This window comes from Lampetra planeri, chromosome 66, assembly GCF_965212315.1.
Source record: "Lampetra planeri chromosome 66, kcLamPlan1.2.h2, whole genome shotgun sequence".
Taxonomy (NCBI): Eukaryota; Metazoa; Chordata; class Hyperoartia; order Petromyzontiformes; family Petromyzontidae; genus Lampetra; species Lampetra planeri.
Genome location: NC_136172.1, coordinates 1,543,218 through 1,559,865, shown reverse-complemented (window position 1 = coordinate 1,559,865; position 16,648 = coordinate 1,543,218). Strand labels below are relative to the sequence as shown.

The following is a 16,648-nucleotide window of genomic DNA, read 5'->3' as shown; positions in this document are numbered from 1 at the left end:
GCTGACGGTGAAGGATCAGGGGTCAGCGCGGGGTCATGGGTTATGTGGTAGTGATTGGCTGTGTGCCGGTGACGCGCTTGAGAGGGAGTGATCGTGTGGCAGCGCGGCGTGATTGGTTGTGTAGTGGTAACACGCGCTGGGGAAAACAGATCGTAGTAACAGCGCGTCGTGATTGGTCAACTAAGGAGCGATGCTCACGTCGAGGTCCACATACACTCCGTCTCCCGTGAGCGGGGACTATATAAGGGGATGCGCACAGGCGCACGGGGAGGGAGTACCAGCGAAAACTGAAGACGGATGAGGAGGCGGAACCCTGGGACCCGGGGCCGAACGTCCGTGAGAGGGCCGGCTCGTGGGACTCAGAGGTTGTGGCCCACGCCCAAGCTGGGGTGGGCCTGTAGGCTCCTCGGACGTTACGGGGTCAAGTGAAGTGTGTGTAGCCGGAGGAATAGAAGCTACACGAGTCAAGTGAAGTGTGTGTAGCCGGAGGAATAGAAGCTACACGAGTCAAGTGAAGTGTGTGTAGCCGGAGGAATAGAAGCTACACGAGTCAAGTGAAGTGTGTGTAGCCGGAGGAATAGTAACTACACGTGTCGAGTGAAGTGTGTGTCGTCCGAGGAATAGAGACCACTCGTTGTATAGTGACAAGTCAAGATTTAATAAAAAGTGTGTTACCCGTCAAGGAGTTTCCTGCCGTCATTCAAATACTTCACATGTGGGGAATCTAACGGCTTTACTATCGAGGACTCGGTCAGAGTGGGGCAGATTTGTGATTGACAGAAATTATAACTAGAAATAATCTCTAATACTCAATAAATAATAGCTTGAAATGTTGAAGGATTCATCTTTAAAAGTTAAGGCTTTTGAGTGCCGCAGGTGATTCAACGTTTGGTGAAATTAACGTTATAAAAGGGAACAGCAAGTGATTTTAAATTGTAATAACAATGAGAGCCTGTGGCCAAAACATTTTAAAAAGTGTAGCTCTCCCCGATGGGGAATTGAACCCTGGTCTCCCGCGTTCCATGTGGGGAAACTAACGACTTTATCATCGAGGACTCGGTCAGAGTGGGGCTAATTCGTGATTGACAGCAATTATAAAAAAAAAAACTCATATTCTCAGTAAATAATAGCTTGAAATGAAGAAGGATTCATCTTTAAAAGTTCAGGCTTTTGAGTGCAGCAGGTGACTCAACGTTTGGTGAAATTAACATGATAAAAGGGAACAGCAAGTAATTTTGAATTGTAATAACAATGAGAGCCAGTGGCCATTTTCTTTTTAAAAAGAGTTGCTTTCCCAGACGTGGAATTGAACCCCGGTCTGCCGCGTGACAGGCGGGGATACTAACCACTATATTATCGAGGACTCGCTCAGAATGAGGCTGATTCTAGATTGACTGATATTATAAAAAGTAGAAATGAACCCATATACTCGGCATGTTACCGATTGAAATGAAGAGGGGTTTATCTTTAAAAGTTCAAGCTGGTTAGAGCAGCAGGTTACTTCACAATTGGTGAAAATCACGTGATTAAAGTCAAGAGCAAGTCCTTTTAAATTGTAATAACAATGAGAGCCAGTGGCCATTTTTTTTAAAAAGAGTTTTTCTCCGCGACGGGGAATTGAACCCTGGTCTCCCGCGTTACATTTGGGGAACCTAACGGCTTTACTATCGAGGACTCGGTCAGAGTGGGAAGATTTGTGATTGACAGAAATTATAACTAGAAATAATTTCTAATACTCAATAAATAATAGCTTGAAATGTTGAAGGATTCATCTTTAAAAGTTAAGGCTTTTGAGTGCAGCAGGTGATTTAACGTTTGGTGAAATTAACGTTTTAAAAGGGAACAGCAAGTGATTTTAAATTGTAATAACAATGAGAGCCAGTGGCCAATTTCTTTTTTAAAAGTGTTGCTCTCCCGGACGGGGATTTGAAACCCGGTCTCCCGCGTGACAGGCGGGGATACTAACCACTATACTATCGAGGACTCGCTCGTTTTTCGACTGATTCTAGATTGACTGATATTATAAAAAGTAGAAATTAACCCATATACTCGGCATATTACCGATTGAAATGAAGAGGGGTTTATCTTCAAAAGTTCAAGCTGGTTAGAGCAGCCGGTTACTTCACAATTGGTGAAAATCACGTGATTGAAGTCAAGAGCAAGTCCTTTTAAATTGTAATAACAATAAGAGCCAGTGGCCATTTTTTTAAAAAGAGTTTTTCTCCGCGACGGGGAATTGAACCCTGGTCTCCCGCGTTACATTTGGGGAACCTAACGGCTTTACTATCGAGGACTCGGTCAGAGTGGGAAGATTTGTGATTGACAGAAATTATAACTAGAAATAATCTCTAATACTCAATAAATAATAGCTTGAAATGTTGAAGGATTCATCTTTAAAAGTTAAGGCTTTTGAGTGCAGCAGGTGATTTAACTTTTGGTGAAATTAACGTTATAAAAGGGAACAGCAAGTGATTTTAAATTGTAATAACAATGAGAGCCAGTGGCCAATTTCTTTTTTAAAAGTGTTGCTCTCCCCGACGGGGAATTGAACCCCTGTCTCCCGCGTGACAGGCGAGGATACTAACCACTATACTATCGAGGACTCGCTCAGAATGAGGCTGATTGTAGATTCATTGAAATTATAAGAAGTAGAAATGAACACATATACGGCATATTACCCATTGAAATGAAGAGGGGTTTATCTTCAAAAGTTCAAGCTGGTTAGAGCAGCAGGTTACCTAACGATTAGGGAAAATCACGTGATTAAAGTCAAGAGCAAGTCCTTTTAAATTGTAATAACAATGAGAGCCAGTGACCATTTTTTAAAAAAGAGTTGCTCTCCCCGACGGGGAATTGAACCCTGGTCTCCCGCGTTACATTTGGGGAACCTAACGGCTTTACTATCGAGGACTCGGTCAGAGTGGGGCAGATTTGTGATTGACAGAAATTATAACTAGAAATAATCTTTAATACTTAATAAATAATCGTTTGAAATGAAGACGGATTCATCTTTAAAAGTTAAGGCTTTTGAGTGCACCAGGTGATTTAACGTTTGGTGAAATTAACGTTATAAAAGGGAACAGCAAGTGATTTTGAATTGTAATAACAATGAGATCCAGTGGCCAAAACCTTTTGAAAAGTGTATCTCTCCCCGACAGGGAATTAAACTCCGGTCTCCCGCGTGAGAAGCGGGGTTACTAACCACTATACTATCGAGGACTCGCTCAGAATTCGACTGATTCTAGATTGACTGATATTATAACAAGTAGAAATGAACCCATATACTCGGCATATTACTGATTGAAATGAAGAGGAGTTTATCTATAAAGTGTAAGCTGGTTAGAGCAGCAGGTTACCTAACGATTAGGGAAAATCACGTGATTAAAATCAAGAGCACGCCTTTTCAAATAGTAATAACAATAAGGAGAGCCAGAGGCCAAAACATTTTTTAAAAGAGTAGTTCTTCCCGACGGGGAATTGAACCCTGGTCTCCCGCGTTCCATGTGGGGAAACTAACGACGTTACTATCGAGGACTCGGTCAGAGTCGGGCTAATTCGTGATTGACAGCAATTATAACAGAAAAAAACTCATATTCTCAGTAGATAATAGCTTGAAATGAAGAAGGATTCATCTTTAAAAGTTCAGGCTTTTGAGTGCAGCAGGTGACTCAACGTTTGGTGAAATTAACGTGATAAAAGGGAACAGCAAGTAATTTTAAATTGTAATAACAATGAGAGCCAGTGGCCATTTTCTTTTTTAAAAGAGTAGTTCTTCCCGACGGGGAATTGAACCCTGGTCTCCCGCGTTACATGTGGGGAACCTAACGACTTTACTATCGAGGACTCGGTCAGAGTGGGGCAGATTTGTGATTGACAGAAATTGTAACTAGGACTTAATAAATAATCGTTTGAAATGAAGATGGATTCATCTTTAAAAGTTAAGGCTTTTGAGTGCACCAGGTGATTTAACGTTTGGTGAAATTAACGTTATAAAAGGGAACAGCAAGTGATTTTAAATTGTAATAACAATGAGAGCCAGTGGCCAATTTCTTTTTTAAAAGTGTTGCTTTCCCCGACGGGGAATTGAACCCCGGTCTCCCGCGTGACAGGCGGGGATACTAACCACTATACTATCGAGGACTCGCTCGGAATTCGACTGATTCTAGATTGACTGATATTATAAAAAGTAGAAATGAACCCATATACTCGGCATATTACTGATTGAAATGAAGAGGGGTTTATCTTCAAAAGTTCAACCTGGTTAGAGCATCCGGTTACTTAACAATTGGTGAAAATCACGTGATTGAAGTCAAAAGCAAGTCCTTTTAAACTGTAATAACAATGAGAGCCAGTGGCCATTTTTTAAAAAAGAGTTGCTCTCTCCGACGGGGAATTGAACCCTGGTCCCCCGCGTTACATGTGGGGAACCTAACGACTTTACTATCGAGGACTCGGTCAGAGTGGGGCAGATTTGTGATTGACAGAAATTGTAACTACGAATAATCTCTAATACTTAATAAATAATCGTTTGAAATGAAGAAGGAGTCATCTTTAAAAGTTCAGGCTCTTGAGTGCAGCAGATGACTTAACGTTTGGTGAAATTAACGTTATAAAAGGGAACAGCAAGTGATTTTAAATTGTAATAACAATGAGAGCCAGTGGCCAAAACATTTTAAGAAGTGTATCTCTCCCCGACGGGAAATTGAACCCCGGTCTCCCGCGAGACAGGCGGGGATACTAACCACTATACTATCGAGGACTCGTTCGGAAATCGACTGATTTTAGATTGACTGATATTATAAAACGTAGAAATGAACCCATATACTCGGCATATTACCGATTGAAATGAAGATGGATTTCTCTTCAAACGTTCAAGCTGGTTAGAGCAGCAGGTTACCTAATGATTAGGGAAAATCACGCGATTAAAGTCAAGAGCAAGTCCTTTTAAATTGTAATAACAATGAGAGCCAGTGACCATTTTTTTAAAAAGAGTTGCTCTCCCTGACGGGGAATTGAACCCTGGTCTCCCGCGTTACATTTGGGGAACCTAACGGCTTTACTATCGAGGACTCGGTCAGGGTGGGGCAGATTTGTGATTGACAGAAATTATAACTAGAAATAATCTCTAATACTTAATAAATAATCGTTTCAAATGAAGATGGATTCATCTTTAAAAGTTAAGGCTTTTGAGTGCACCAGGTGATTTAACGTTTGGTGAAATTAACGTTATAAAAGGGAACAGCAAGTGATTTTGAATTGTAATAACAATGAGATCCAGTGGCCAAAACCTTTTAAAAAGTGTATCTCTCCCCGACGGGGAATTGAACTCCGGTCTCCCGCGTGACAAGCGGGGATACTAACCACTATACTATCGAGGACTCGCTCAGAATTCGACTGATTCTAGATTGACTGATATTATAACAAGTAGAAATGAACCCATATACTCGGCATATTACTGATTGAAATGAAGAGGAGTTTATCTATAAAGTTTAAGCTGGTTAGAGCAGCAGGTTACCTAACGATTAGGGAAAATCACGTGATTAAAATCAAGAGCACGCCCTTTCAAATAGTAATAACAATAAGGAGAGCCAGAGGCCAAAACATTTTTTATAAGAGTAGTTCTTCCCGACGGGGAATTGAACCCTGGTCTCCCGCGTTCCATGTGGGGAAACTAACGACGTTACTATCGAGGACTCGGTCAGAGTCGGGCTAATTCGTGATTGACAGCAATTATAACAGAAAAAACACTCATATTCTCAGTAGATAATAGCTTGAAATGAAGAAGGATTCATCTTTAAAAGTTCAGGCTTTTGAGTGCAGCAGGTGACTCAACGTTTGGTGAAATTAACGTGATAAAAGGGAACAGCAAGTAATTTTAAATTGTAATAACAATGAGTGCCAGTGGCCATTTTCTTTTTTAAAAGAGTTCTCCCCGACAGAGAATTGAACCCCGGTCTCCCGCGTGACAGGCGGGGATACTAACCACTATACTATCGAGGACTCGCTCGGAATTCGACTGATTCTAGATTGACTGATATTATAAAAAGTAGAAATGAACCCATATACTCGGCATATTACCGATTGAAATGAAGAGGGGTTTATCTTCAAAAGTTCAAGCTGGTTAGAGCAGCCGGTTACTTCACAATTGGTGAAAATCACGTGATTGAAGTCAAGAGCAAGTCCTTTTAAATTGTAATAACAATAAGAGCCTGTGGCCATTTTTTTAAAAAGAGTTTTTCTCCGCGACGGGGAATTGAACCCTGGTCTCCCGCGTTACATTTGGGGAACCTAACGGCTTTACTATCGAGGACTCGGTCAGAGTGGGAAGATTTGTGATTGACAGAAATTATAACAAGAAATAATCTCTAATACTCAATAAATAATAGCTTGAAATGTTGAAGGATTCATCTTTAAAAGTTAAGGCTTTTGAGTGCAGCAGGTGATTTAACGTTTGGTGAAATTAAAGTTATAAAAGGGAACAGCAAGTGATTTTAAATTGTAATACCAATGAGAGCCAGTGGCCAATTTCTTTTTTAAAAGTGTTGCCCTCCCCGAAGGGAAATTGAACCCCGGTCTCCCGCGTGACAGGCGGGGATACTAACCACTATACTATCGAGGACTCGCTCGGAATTCGACTGATTCTAGATTGACTGATATTATAAAAAGTAGAAATGAACCCATATACTCGGCATATTACCGATTGAAATGAAGAGGGGTTTATCTTCAAAAGTTCAAGCTGGTTAGAGCAGCCGGTTACTTCACAATTGGTGAAAATCACGTGATTGAAGTCAAAAGCAAGTCCTTTTAAATTGTAATAACAATAAGAGCCAGTGGCCATTTTTTTAAAAGAGTTTTTCTCCGCGACGGAGAATTGAACCCTGGTCTCCCGCGTTACATTTGGGGAACCTAACGGCTTTACTATCGAGGACTCGGTCAGAGTGGGAAGATTTGTGATTGACAGAAATTATAACTAGAAATAATCTCTAATACTCAATAAATAATAGCTTGAAATGTTGAAGGATTCATCTTTAAAAGTTAAGGCTTTTGAGTGCAGCAGGTGATTTAACGTTTGGTGAAATTAACGTTATAAAAGGGAACAGCAAGTGATTTTAAATTGTAATAACAATGAGTGCCAGTGGCCATTTTCTTTTTTAAAAGAGTTCTCCCCGACAGAGAATTGAACCCCGGTCTCCCGCGTGACAGGCGGGGATACTAACCACTATACTATCGAGGACTCGCTCGGAATTCGACTGATTCTAGATTGACTGATATTATAAAAAGTAGAAATGAACCCATATACTCGGCATATTACCAATTGAAATGAAGAGGGGTTTATCTTCAAAAGTTCAAGCTGGTTAGAGCAGCCGGTTACTTCACAATTGGTGAAAATCACGTGATTGAAGTCAAGAGCATGTCCTTTTAAATTGTAATAACAATAAGAGCCTGTGGCCATTTTTTTAAAAAGAGTTTTTCTCCGCGACGGGGAATTGAACCCTGGTCTCCCGCGTTACATTTGGGGAACCTAACGGCTTTACTATCGAGGACTCGGTCAGAGTGGGAAGATTTGTGATTGACAGAAATTATAACAAGAAATAATCTCTAATACTCAATAAATAATAGCTTGAAATGTTGAAGGATTCATCTTTAAAAGTTAAGGCTTTTGAGTGCAGCAGGTGATTTAACGTTTGGTGAAATTAAAGTTATAAAAGGGAACAGCAAGTGATTTTAAATTGTAATACCAATGAGAGCCAGTGGCCAATTTCTTTTTTAAAAGTGTTGCTCTCCCCGAAGGGAAATTGAACCCCGGTCTCCCGCGTGACAGGCGGGGATACTAACCACTATACTATCGAGGACTCGCTCGGAATTCGACTGATTCTAGATTGACTGGTATTATAAAAAGTAGAAATGAACCCATATACTCGGCATATTACCGATTGAAATGAAGAGGGGTTTATCTTCAAAAGTTCAAGCTGGTTAGAGCAGCCGGTTACTTCACAATTGGTGAAAATCACGTGATTGAAGTCAAAAGCAAGTCCTTTTAAATTGTAATAACAATAAGAGCCAGTGGCCATTTTTTTAAAAGAGTTTTTCTCCGCGACGGAGAATTGAACCCTGGTCTCCCGCGTTACATTTGGGGAACCTAACGGCTTTACTATCGAGGACTCGGTCAGAGTGGGAAGATTTGTGATTGACAGAAATTATAACTAGAAATAATCTCTAATACTCAATAAATAATAGCTTGAAATGTTGAAGGATTCATCTTTAAAAGTTAAGGCTTTTGAGTGCAGCAGGTGATTTAACGTTTGGTGAAATTAACGTTATAAAAGGGAACAGCAAGTGATTTTAAATTGTAATAACAATGAGAGCCAGTGGCCAATTTCTTTTTTAAAAGCGTTGCTCTCCCCGACGGGGAATTGAACCCCGGTCTCCCGCGTGACAGGCGGGGATACTAACCACTATACTATCGATGACTCGCTCGGAATTCGACTGATTCTAGATTGACTGATTTTATAAAAAGTAGAAATGAACCCATATACTCGGCATATTACCGATTGAAATGAAGAGGGGTTAATCTTTAAAAGTTCAAGCTGGTTAGAGCAGCCGGTTACTTCACAATTGGTGAAAATCACGTGATTGAAGTCAAAAGCAAGTCCTTTTAAATTGTAATAACAATGAGAGCCAGTGGCCATTTTTTTAAAAAGAGTTGCTCTCCCCGACGGGGAATTGAACCCTGGTCTCCCGCGTTACATGTGGGGAACCTAACGACTTTACTATCGAGGACTCGGTCAGAGTGGGGCAGATTTGTGATTGACAGAAATTGTAACTAGGAATAATCTCTAATACTTAATAAATAATCGTTTGAAATGAAGAAGGAGTCATCTTTAAAAGTTCAGGCTTTTGAGTGCAGCAGGTGACTCAACGTTTGGTGTAATTAACGTTAAAAAGGGAACAGCAAGTGATTTTAAATTGTAATAACAATGAGAGCCAGTGGCCAAAACATTTCAAGAAGTGTATCTCTCCCCGACGGGAAATTGAACCCCGGTCTCCCGCGAGACAGGCGGGCATACTAACCACTATACTATCGAGCACTCGCTCGGAATTCGACTGATTCTAGATTGACTGATATTATAAAAAGTAGAAATGAACCCATATACTCGGCATATTACCGATTGAAATGAAGAGGGGTTTATCTTCAAAAGTTCAAGCTGGTTAGAGCAGCAGGTTACTTAACAATTGGTGAAAATCATGTGATTAAAGTCAAGAGCAAGTCCTTTTAAATTGTAATAACAATGAGAGCCAGTGGCCATTTTTTTTTTAAAAGAGTTGCTCTTCCCGACGGGGAATTGAACCCTGGTCTCCCGCGTTACATGTGGGGATACTAACCACAATACTATCGAGGACTCGCTCAGAATTCGACTGATTCTAGATTGACTGATATTATAACAAGTAGAAATGAACCCATATACTCGGCATATTACTGATTGAAATGAAGTGGAGTTTATCTATAAAGTTTAAGCTGGATAGAGCAGCAGGTTACCTAACGATTAGGGAAAATCACGTGATTAAAATCAAGAGCACGCCCTTTCAAATAGTAATAACAATAAGGAGAGCCAGAGGCCAAAACATTTTTTATAAGAGTAGTTCTTCCCGACGGGGAATTGAACCCTGGTCTCCCGCGTTCCATGTGGGGAAACTAACGACGTTACTATCGAGGACTCGGTCAGAGTCGGGCTAATTCGTGATTGACAGCAATTATAACAGAAAAAACTCATACTCTCAGTAGATAATAGCTTGAAATGAAGAAGGATTCATCTTTAAAAGTTCAAGCTTTTGAGTGCAGTAGGTGACTCAACGTTTGGTGAAATTAAAGTTATAAAAGGGAACAGCAAGTGATTTTAAATTGTAATACCAATGAGAGCCAGTGGCCAATTTCTTTTTTAAAAGTGTTGCCCTCCCCGAAGGGAAATTGAACCCCGGTCTCCCGCGTGACAGGCGGGGATACTAACCACTATACTATCGAGGACTCGCTCGGAATTCGACTGATTCTAGATTGACTGATATTATAAAAAGTAGAAATGAACCCATATACTCGGCATATTACCGATTGAAATGAAGAGGGGTTTATCTTCAAAAGTTCAAGCTGGTTAGAGCAGCCGGTTACTTCACAATTGGTGAAAATCACGTGATTGAAGTCAAAAGCAAGTCCTTTTAAATTGTAATAACAATAAGAGCCAGTGGCCATTTTTTTAAAAGAGTTTTTCTCCGCGACGGAGAATTGAACCCTGGTCTCCCGCGTTACATTTGGGGAACCTAACGGCTTTACTATCGAGGACTCGGTCAGAGTGGGAAGATTTGTGATTGACAGAAATTATAACTAGAAATAATCTCTAATACTCAATAAATAATAGCTTGAAATGTTGAAGGATTCATCTTTAAAAGTTAAGGCTTTTGAGTGCAGCAGGTGATTTAACGTTTGGTGAAATTAACGTTATAAAAGGGAACAGCAAGTGATTTTAAATTGTAATAACAATGAGTGCCAGTGGCCATTTTCTTTTTTAAAAGAGTTCTCCCCGACAGAGAATTGAACCCCGGTCTCCCGCGTGACAGGCGGGGATACTAACCACTATACTATCGAGGACTCGCTCGGAATTCGACTGATTCTAGATTGACTGATATTATAAAAAGTAGAAATGAACCCATATACTCGGCATATTACCGATTGAAATGAAGAGGGGTTTATCTTCAAAAGTTCAAGCTGGTTAGAGCAGCCGGTTACTTCACAATTGGTGAAAATCACGTGATTGAAGTCAAGAGCATGTCCTTTTAAATTGTAATAACAATAAGAGCCTGTGGCCATTTTTTTAAAAAGAGTTTTTCTCCGCGACGGGGAATTGAACCCTGGTCTCCCGCGTTACATTTGGGGAACCTAACGGCTTTACTATCGAGGACTCGGTCAGAGTGGGAAGATTTGTGATTGACAGAAATTATAACAAGAAATAATCTCTAATACTCAATAAATAATAGCTTGAAATGTTGAAGGATTCATCTTTAAAAGTTAAGGCTTTTGAGTGCAGCAGGTGATTTAACGTTTGGTGAAATTAAAGTTATAAAAGGGAACAGCAAGTGATTTTAAATTGTAATACCAATGAGAGCCAGTGGCCAATTTCTTTTTTAAAAGTGTTGCTCTCCCCGAAGGGAAATTGAACCCCGGTCTCCCGCGTGACAGGCGGGGATACTAACCACTATACTATCGAGGACTCGCTCGGAATTCGACTGATTCTAGATTGACTGGTATTATAAAAAGTAGAAATGAACCCATATACTCGGCATATTACCGATTGAAATGAAGAGGTGTTTATCTTCAAAAGTTCAAGCTGGTTAGAGCAGCCGGTTACTTCACAATTGGTGAAAATCACGTGATTGAAGTCAAAAGCAAGTCCTTTTAAATTGTAATAACAATAAGAGCCAGTGGCCATTTTTTTAAAAGAGTTTATCTCCGCGACGGAGAATTGAACCCTGGTCTCCCGCGTTACATTTGGGGAACCTAACGACTTTACTATCGAGGACTCGGTCAGAGTGGGGCAGATTTGTGATTGACAGAAATTGTAACTAGGAATAATCTCTAATACTTAATAAATAATCGTTTGAAATGAAGAAGGAGTCATCTTTAAAAGTTCAGGCTTTTGAGTGCAGCAGGTGACTCAACGTTTGGTGTAATTAACGTTAAAAAGGGAACAGCAAGTGATTTTAAATTGTAATAACAATGAGAGCCAGTGGCCAAAACATTTCAAGAAGTGTATCTCTCCCCGACGGGAAATTGAACCCCGGTCTCCCGCGAGACAGGCGGGCATACTAACCACTATACTATCGAGCACTCGCTCGGAATTCGACTGATTCTAGATTGACTGATATTATAAAAAGTAGAAATGAACCCATATACTCGGCATATTACCGATTGAAATGAAGAGGGGTTTATCTTCAAAAGTTCAAGCTGGTTAGAGCAGCAGGTTACTTAACAATTGGTGAAAATCATGTGATTAAAGTCAAGAGCAAGTCCTTTTAAATTGTAATAACAATGAGAGCCAGTGGCCATTTTTTTTTTTAAAGAGTTGCTCTTCCCGACGGGGAATTGAACCCTGGTCTCCCGCGTTACATGTGGGGATACTAACCACAATACTATCGAGGACTCGCTCAGAATTCGACTGATTCTAGATTGACTGATATTATAACAAGTAGAAATGAACCCATATACTCGGCATATTACTGATTGAAATGAAGTGGAGTTTATCTATAAAGTTTAAGCTGGATAGAGCAGCAGGTTACCTAACGATTAGGGAAAATCACGTGATTAAAATCAAGAGCACGCCCTTTCAAATAGTAATAACAATAAGGAGAGCCAGAGGCCAAAACATTTTTTATAAGAGTAGTTCTTCCCGACGGGGAATTGAACCCTGGTCTCCCGCGTTCCATGTGGGGAAACTAACGACGTTACTATCGAGGACTCGGTCAGAGTCGGGCTAATTCGTGATTGACAGCAATTATAACAGAAAAAACTCATACTCTCAGTAGATAATAGCTTGAAATGAAGAAGGATTCATCTTTAAAAGTTCAGGCTTTTGAGTGCAGCAGGTGACTCAACGTTTGGTGAAATTAACGTGATAAAAGGGAACAGCAAGTCATTTTAAATTGTAATAAGTATAACTAGTAAAAACAAAGTTTTTCACTATAAATCCTTTATATGCGTGGCGGCTAGAGTTTTCTCGTCCTCTGCCTTGAGATGGCTGCCACCTATGGGTCAGATGATTGCATAGCACCATTAAGCAATTGGTAATTAAATATAATATTTTTGTCCTAAAAAGTGTACAATTTTTGAATTTTTTTTCACGAACATTAATTGTCACACACAACGAGTCTGTGTGGAAAATGTCAGCTCGATTGGATCACGGGAAGTGGGTTAAAAAATGACCTAAAGATTTGCACGGTCCTAAGCAAGCAAGCGAACTTAATATAAAGGATTTAACAAGTAAACCCGTAAAAACTAAGTTTTTCACTATAAATCCTTTATATGCGTGGCGGCTAGAGTCCTCTCGTCCTCTGGCTTGAGATGGCTGCCACCTATGGGTCAGATGATTGTCTGCCACCATTAAGCAATTGGTAATTAAATATTTAATTTGTTTTCCCTAAACAGTGTAAAATTTTGGAATTTTTTTTCACGAAAATTAATTGTCACACAAAACGAGTCTGTGTGGAAAATATCAGCTCGATTGGATCACGGGAAGTGGGTTAAAAAACGAGCGAAAGATTTGCACGATCCTAAGCAAGCAAGCGAACTTAATATAAAGGATTTAAAATTATATTCGCCTGTGGAGGACGCGGGGATCGATCCCGCGACCTTTGGCATGGGAAGCGAGGGCGCTACCAACTGCGCTACTCCGCCACGGCCTGTGGAGGGGTTACGCTCTGGGCTCTTACACTGTGACGTTCAGCCAAAGCCATGAATGAGTTCTATTTGAATATATGTAAAATAATTTTTTTTGCCTAAAAAGTGTACAATTTTGGGAATTTTTTTTCACGAACATTAATTGTCTCGCACAACGAGTCTGTGTGGAAAATGTCAGATCGATTGGATCACGGGAAGTGGGTTAAAAAACTACCGAAAGATTTGCACGGTCGTAAGCAAGCAAGCAAGCACGCAAGCAAGCAAGCAAGCGTACTTAATATAAAGGATTTAATAACAATGATAGCCAGTGGCCATTTTCTTTTTAAAAAGAGTTGCTCTCCCCGACGGGGAATTGAACTCCGGTCTCCCGCGTGACAAGCAGAGATACTAACCACAATACTATCGAGGACTCGCTCAGAATGAGGCTGATTGTAGATTGACTGAAATTATAAAAAGTAGAAATGAACCCATATACTCGGCATATTACCGATTGAAATGAAGAGGGGTTTATCTTTAAAAGTTCAAGCTGGTTAGAGCAGCAGGTTACTTCATAATTGGTGAAAATCACGTGATTAAAGTCAAGGGCAAGTCCTTTTAAATTGTAATAACAATGAGAGCCAGTGGCCATTTTTTTAAAAAGAGTTGCTCTCCCCGACGGGGAATTGAACCCTGGTCTCCCGCGTTACATGTGGGGAACCTAACGACTTTACTATCGAGGACTCGGTCAGAGTGTGGCTAATTCGTGATTGACAGCAATTATAACAAAAAAAACTCATATTCTCAGTAAATAATAGCTTGAAATGAAGAAGAATTCGTCTTTAAAAGTTCAGGCTTTTGAGTGCAGCAGGTGACTCAACGTTTGGTGAAATTAACGTGATAAAAGGGAACAGCAAGTAATTTTAAATTGTAATAACAATGAGAGCCAGTGGCCATTTTCTTTTTTAAAAGAGTAGTTCTTCCCGACGGGGAATTGAACCCTGGTCTCCCGCGTTACATGTGGGGAACCTAACGACTTTACTATCGAGGACTCGGTCAGAGTGGGGCAGATTTGTGATTGACAGAAATTGTAACTAGGACTTAATAAATAATCGTTTGAAATGAAGAAGGAGTCATCTTTAAAAGTTCAGGCTTTTGAGTGCAGCAGGTGACTTAACGTTTGGTGAAATTAACGTTATAAAAGGGAACAGCAAGTGATTTAAAATTGTAATAACAATGAGAGCCAGTGGCCAAAACATTTTAAAAAGTGTAGCTCTCCCCGACGGGGAATTGAACCCAGGTCTCCCGCGTGACAGGCGGGGATACTAACCACTATACTATCGAGGACTCACTCGGAATTCGACTGATTCTAGATTGACTGATATTATAAAAAGTAGAAATGAACCCATATACTCGGCATATTACCGATTGAAATGAAGAGGGGTTTATCTTCAAAAGTTCAAGCTGGTTAGAGCAGCCGGTTACTTCACAATTGGTGAAAATCACGTGATTGAAGTCAAGAGCAAGTCCTTTTAAATTGTAATAACAATAAGAGCCAGTGGCCATTTTTTTAAAAAGAGTTTTTCTCCGCGACGGGGAATTGAACCCTGGTCTCCCGCGTTACATTTGGGGAACCTAACGGCTTTACTATCGAGGACTCGGTCAGAGTGGGAAGATTTGTGATTGACAGAAATTATAACTAGAAATAATCTCTAATACTCAATAAATAATAGCTTGAAATGTTGAAGGATTCATCTTTAAAAGTTAAGGCTTTTGAGTGCAGCAGGTGATTTAACGTTTGGTGAAATTAACGTTATAAAAGGAAACAGCAAGTGATTTTAAATTGTAATAAGTATAACCAGTAAAAACAAAGTTTTTCACTATAAATCCTTTATATGCGTGGCGGCTAGAGTTTTCTCGTCCTCTGCCTTGAGATGGCTGCCACCTATGGGTCAGATGATTGCATTGCACCATTAAGCAATTGGTAATTAAATATAATATTTTTGTCCTAAAAAGTGTAAAAATTTTTAATTTTTTTTCACGAACATTAATTGTCACACACAACGAGTCTGTGTGGAAAATGTCAGCTCGATTGGATCACGGGAAGTGGGTTAAAAAATGACCTAAAGATTTGCACGGTCCTAAGCAGGCAAGCGAACTTAATATAAAGGATTTAACAAGTAAACCCGTAAAAACTAAGTTTTTCACTATAAATCCTTTATATGCGTGGCGGCTAGAGTCCTCTCGTCCTCTGGCTTGAGATGGCTGCCACCTATGGGTCAGATGATTGTCTGCCACCATTAAGCAATTGGTAATTAAATATTTAATTTGTTTTCCCTAAACAGTGTAAAATTTTGGAATTTTTTTTCACGAAAATTAATTGTCACACACAACGAGTCTGTGTGGAAAATATCAGCTCGATTGGATCACGGGAAGTGGGTTAAAAAACGAGCGAAAGATTTGCACGGTCCTAAGCAAGCAAGCGAACTTAATATAAAGGATTTAAAAATATATTCGCCTGTGGAGGACGCGGGGATCGATCCAGCGACCTTTCGCATGAGAAGCGAGGGCGCTACCAACTGCGCTACTCCGCCACGGCCTGTGGAGGGGTTACGCTCTGGGCTCTTACACTGTGACGTTCAGCCAAAGCCATGAATGAGTTCTATTGAATATATGTAAAATAAAAAAATTTTGCCTAAAAAGTGTACAATTTTGGGAATTTTTTTTCACGAACATTAATTGTCTCGCACAACGAGTCTGTGTGGAAAATGTCAGATCGATTGGATCACGGGAAGTGGGTTAAAAAACTACCGAAAGATTTGCACGGTCGTAAGCAAGCAAGCAAGCACGCAAGCAAGCAAGCAAGCGTACTTAATATAAAGGATTTAATAACAATGATAGCCAGTGGCCATTTTCTTTTTAAAAAGAGTTGCTCTCCCCGACGGGGAATTGAACTCCGGTCTCCCGCGTGACAAGCAGAGATACTAACCACAATACTATCGAGGACTCGCTCAGAATGAGGCTGATTGTAGATTGACTGAAATTATAAAAAGTAGAAATGAACCCAGTGGCCATTTTTTTCAAAAGAGTTGCTCTCCCCGACGGGGAATTGAACCCTGGTCTCCCGCGTTACATGTGGGGAACCTAACGACTTTACTATCGAGGACTCGGTCAGAGTGTGGCTAATTCGTGATTGACAGCAATTATAACAAAAAAAACTCATATTCTCAG

General features: G+C 40.2%; 1 non-coding gene across 1 annotated transcript; it reads right to left on the bottom strand.

The window, feature by feature from the left end:
* Nucleotides 1-4,068: 4,068 nt before the first annotated feature.
* TRNAD-GUC (transfer RNA aspartic acid (anticodon GUC)) lies at nt 4,069-4,140 on the bottom strand. Its single transcript has one exon. It is a non-coding gene; the product is annotated as a tRNA-Asp (tRNA).
* Between the last annotated feature and the right edge of the window lie 12,508 nt (nt 4,141-16,648).